This window comes from Canis lupus, chromosome 22, assembly GCF_048164855.1.
Source record: "Canis lupus baileyi chromosome 22, mCanLup2.hap1, whole genome shotgun sequence".
NCBI classification, from domain to species: Eukaryota; Metazoa; Chordata; class Mammalia; order Carnivora; family Canidae; genus Canis; species Canis lupus.
In genome coordinates this window covers 13,783,258-13,788,529 of record NC_132859.1, presented here as the reverse complement: position 1 = coordinate 13,788,529, position 5,272 = coordinate 13,783,258, and the positions used below count along the sequence as shown (strand labels likewise).

The 5,272-nt window shown below is 46.1% G+C and overlaps 1 pseudogene; it reads right to left on the bottom strand.

The window, feature by feature from the left end:
* Positions 1-547: 547 nt before the first annotated feature.
* On the bottom strand, positions 548-4,780 carry LOC140613749 (proline-rich protein 32-like; annotated as a pseudogene).
* Positions 4,781-5,272: the final 492 nt, after the last annotated feature.

Sequence of the window (5,272 nt, the reverse complement as noted above, 5' to 3'; positions counted from 1 at the left end):
TATTAGATTCTCTTAAATGTTCTAAACACCCTAAGAAGGAGATAAATTTGTGGAATATTGCAAAGATTGCAGGCCTTATTCTCACAATGACATTACTGATTTCAACGTTTTATTGTTTCTATCCATATCCACACCCTCATTCTCACTCTTATTTCTTATACCTTCCCAGGGTAGCAGTAATTTTACTAGAGCATCTTAGATGGCAGGATAAACAGTAGAGTTTTGGCATGGGACCTGGTTTTCAAGTTCAGGGTGATTTAAACTCAAGCCTAGTCAATGGCTCTGGCGGAATCCATTTTTTAATTTGTTTCTCTCACTAATCATGTATTGTAGGATTTTGAGGTTTTCAGGCTTTTGAAGTTCTGTTCTTTTTCACTCTTCTGCCATTATTATTTTTTTTCAAACTTTAGAATTTTAATTGAATCTTCAAGCATGTAAGGCACATTAGTGCTAAGCAAAGTGTAAGAAGATAGGGGGTTTCAACTATAAAAACATAAATGAGTAATTTTCACCTCTTCCCCCAACCCTTTTTCCCCTCCATGTATTGTCATTGGTTGTTCTCTCTGAGGGTGCACGTGCCCCAGCGAGGAAAATTGGCAAAATAAGAAGGCAGCAGAGGACCCAATATCGGGGGTGGAGCAAAAGCAATAGGCATAGCAAGAAATGGACTGAAACTCGGAGGTCGAGGAGGTATAAAGCAATGAGCAGTAGGGTGAGTACTGGAAGACAAGGGGAGAGACCCTGACCAATTCTCTGTGGGATGCCACTGGCTTCCTTGTGGGAAAGAATCACGAGATAGCCCTTCCTTGCTGGCCTTTCTTGTATTTCCTGATCTAATTGTGGGGATATGTGGGGGGGCTCTTACTTGTGGACCCCTGGGTGGAACGAACCCCTGACCTCATGGCAAAGCTATGTATGACCTTGCATTATTGCCATGTCTCTTGGTGCCCCCACTGCTGACCCCTGCCCCCCATCATCAGTGCAGGAGGGCTGCCAGGGAATTCCTGGGACACATTCATAGAATCCTGTCCCCTAAGCCTCCAGCCTCCTAGGCCCTCAGAGCTATTTACTTCTGCTGCTGAAAGGGACTCTTCTGTAGCAGCAGGTGGTGGCGCATAGGGGTGTTCATGAGCTCTGGACCTGTCCACAGGAATGCAGGCTCCTAGGGACTCGGAGGGGTGCTCCAGTTGCTCTCTGCCAGGTGAGTCAGCACATTGAGGGGGGTCTCAGCAGGATGCGATGGTGGCCCCAAGGCTCTGCATCATCTTTGGGCATGGAACTTGGACCCTGGAGAGACACGTCTTCGTCAGGGTGCGGCTCCCAGGTCGCACACTCATCTGCAACTTCTCCACTGGGTGAAGGGGAGTGACCACCAAGGACGTTTTCAATACAAGCCTTGGAGAAAGTCCATCAGGAAAACCTTTGAGAGGTAATGGAGGAAACCAGCTGAATGGCCACGTAGGCCAACTCAGCTTGGAGAGAGGACTTGTGCTTCTGCTTTAGAGCAGCTTGGCAACTCGAAGGAAGCCACGGACCAGCTGCTTCTTTCTAGATTGGAGTTCTCTCTGTTTTGCCTTGATTGTGTATTGGCCGGGCCTTTAGGTAATATTGGAAACATCATTATAATTTCCTAATATCTCACTATTATCAATTAAGAAGTGCATGGAGAGGATTAGGTTTGTGCTGTACATTCTCCTCTTTGGGCTATAGGGTGGATGCAGAGATGTGCCTTCTGGTTCCCTCCTGAGGACTTGATCCCGGGATTTCAGGATAATGCCCTGGGCTGAAGGCAGGCACTAAACCACTGAGCTGCCCAGGGATCCCCAATATTGGAGTATTTGAGAGGTCAGGGAAAGTAAAAAGAATTGGAATGATGAAATTGGCTGGTGATTATTTGGGGATATCAAGGCATTGAGAAAATGAAAAGCTGAGGGTGATTAATTACCCATTTAAGGTGAAGTGTAAAAAGCAGAGGGCCTCCTTGGCAGCATATAGAGAGACTCCCATTACCTACAGCCAAAAGGCAGAAAATGCTCAGCATCAGGTCTAGGACTTAATTTAAGGGTGATGGAGCTCCAGAAGAGGTTGAATTCTCAAACCTGGCAAGTCTGCTATCCTAAGGTCAGGGTCCCGATGAGAAAGGTGTGGATCTCTGATACTTGGGATGGGGTCACCTGGGTTAATGTAAATGAAAATTTTAATTCCTAGAGTCCCCTGACCTCTCTAGGCCTGTAGAAATGGTCATAGTCCTCACTATTAAATGTTAGTTCACACTTTTCTTGACACAAGGCAGAGGTACTCATCCTGACCACCTCTAGGATCTATCTCTGGCTCTTCTCTAGATCGATAACTGGAGTTGAGTCATAGTGTGACCTGGCCAGAGAAGTACTGGGTCTGCTGCAGGAGGAAAGGGAGCAGCAAAAATTTGGGGATCTGTGGTATCTTGAACTAGAAGAGCTGAGGGGATCAAGGGAGGGGAGTGAGGGGGAAGGGAAATACAAAGTTGGCTAAAGAAGAGTTTATTGATATGGGAACAGTCTCACAGGACCTGTGGCTTGACACTCTGGAGAGAACCTTGGAGAATGATGCTAATATGCTGCTAGCACATTGTTCTTAGAAGCTTGGAGAAAGTGATGGTCTATGTTAAGTGAAGGAGAGATGCCACAACTGTGTAGCAGATGGTAGGAGGGATCAAAGGATCAGAGAAGTGAGTGTGCTAGAGACAATGTACTAAGTACTTGTTCCATGGCCTCTAAGCTGAGGGATATTGCAGTGGAAAAAGCCAAGTGGAAGCCTTTGGAGCGGCTCTCCTCCTAATGACAAAATAGGCAGTTTCTTTGGTGACCCTAAATGAACTATGCCATCCAATATTTATACCTCTGTATCAACCCCTCCAACATTGACTCTGAACTTGAGAAAATGGATATAAGGAGGCACGATACAAGGAAAGACTTGATAAGAGTTTGCACAAGTGGATACTGGGAGTTAGGGAAATGGGTCAGCCCCGTAGGTTTACCTTGCTTGGCTTGCCTATAAAAAGGGGGTCTTCTCAGGTCCTGTTAGGGGACTCTGCTTCCCAATTTTTTGCTGCTTTGTCCTTCACTGGTTTCTTGCAGAATCTACTCCTGTTTATTTACTTTTTTATTTAGAATGTGAGCTGGGGGAGGGGCAGAGGGAGAGAGAAAGTCAAGCAGACTCTGTGCTGGGCACAGAGCCTGACTCCGGCCTCGATCTCATGATCCTGAGATCATGTCCTGAGCCGAAATCAGGAGTCGGACACTTAACCAACTGAGCACCCAGGCACCCCAGAATTGACTCCTTTTTAAATGACCTTGAATCTAGCTTTGTGTTGGAAACCAAAAAAAGAAAAAAAAAGTTTGCACAGAGGCACTTGTCTTGGAATGCTTGCTCTTGGGATCCAGCTGCCATATGGAGAAGCTCTAGGTAACTACATGATGAGACTACGTGGAAGGAGAGGCCTCAGTCTACCAGCCTTCTCTCCCAAGGTACCAGCCATGGGAGTGTAGCTATGTTGGACACTCCAGTCCCAGCTGTCATTGGACTGCATCTGCATGAGAGACACCAAGCAAGACCAACAAAATGACAATCCACGTAAGCTCCTATTAACCCACAGAATCATGCTAAATAATTACAAGAGTTGATGTATTAAGCCACCACGTTTTGTGGTATTTTGTTATTCAGCAACAAATAAACAACTGTGAATGAAGGAACAGTATGGCAACCTGGTGGGGAATGACAGAGATTAGTATAACTGATAAAGACCTAAACCCTTTCAAAGGGCAGAATTTTGAGGGGTGCATATAGTTGTGTACTTTTATGGGAGGAGAAGAAACTCAAGGAAAGAATATGATTGGACTCTAGGCAGTGGTGAATGGGTTGACTGGTTGGTCAGAGGCCTGGCAGGAGAAAGCTCAGAATGCTGGGGGCTGGAAGGGCTGGGAGAGAGGCGTGTGGATGGATGGATGGATCTGTGGGAGTGGCCACACAGTGTATCCTGTGAATACTGGAGAACATTTTATTTCAGTGTTCCAATCAGTTCACCTCCAGGCTGTGTGTAGGGGGTACCATTCTTAAATTTAACTTCTCTCTCATTTCCGGAGCTTGTTTCTATCCTGGCTTATACCTTCTTAGGAGCAGGTAGGCCTTTTATGTCTAAGATTGAAATGTCTAAGATTGAAATGACTTTCTTGATAGCTGGTCCGAGTGTGGCGAGAAGACCCCAGACATCCCTTCCTGTGGGCTAGGGTAGTGTTCAGACGGTTGCACAAGAACTGATGATCCCTTTCTGATTTATTGGCTTGGATGCTAAGATTTGCACATATTGTCGGCAAGGACTGCTGCATCCAGTATAATTAAGCCTTAACTGGGTAATCTGAATCTTTAATCCAGGAAACATTTATCCAGAGATGGCCATTGTAGTTTATTTTATTTGAGGTGGAATATCTTATCCCTTTAGTAAGAGACTCAAGTAGGTACTTGGTTTGGTCTTCCCAGTTCACAATCACGGGCCTTCTAGAGCACTATGCCTTTATTCCCGGGGATCACAGTTCTGGCAGCCAGCTTTCTACCCCCTGACTCTGCCTCTCTGGACACAGCTGTTGGGAACAAGGGTGGTCACCTGACCCAAGTTGAACCAACCAGATTTTTTTCTCTTGGGGACTTGGAATGGAGACTATGACTCAGTCAGTTTGGGCAGGTCTTTTGCTGAGAGAGGTCAGAATCTTGGGACCTGGGACGTGCTCACCTTCTGCTCACACATGCGCAGAGAAGCATCAAAGGCAGGTCTTCAGAAGGAAACGAGATTTCCAGAGAGCTTTCTTCTTTTGGGCTTCCCCCCTTTCCTGATGCCACCTCCCTTTTGCCTTCTGAGATACTCCTATATCTTTATAAAGCCTTCCTCCTCCCTGTGGGCTAACTTGAGGAATTTTCTGTTACTTACAACCAAAGAGACTTAACCAGACAGAGGTCCTTCGGCGTGAACGTGCTTCTGGTGCCTGCACCTGGCCGCACAGCTCTCCTTGTTCCCCCTCCCCTCACTCTCCATCACTCCTCCTCTCTCTTTAACTTTTTTCTTTTAATTCTCTCCCCTCCCCACCTCCGGCCAGACTGTATTATGATGAATTCAGGTTACAGAGAATCCCTGTTCTAACCCAAAGTCATTTTCTTGCCAAGAATCCCATAGCGACAAACCCTCAGCTCTGAAGGATAAATTAAACTGAGAGGGTCTACCTCTCAGAATCTCTTCTTATCT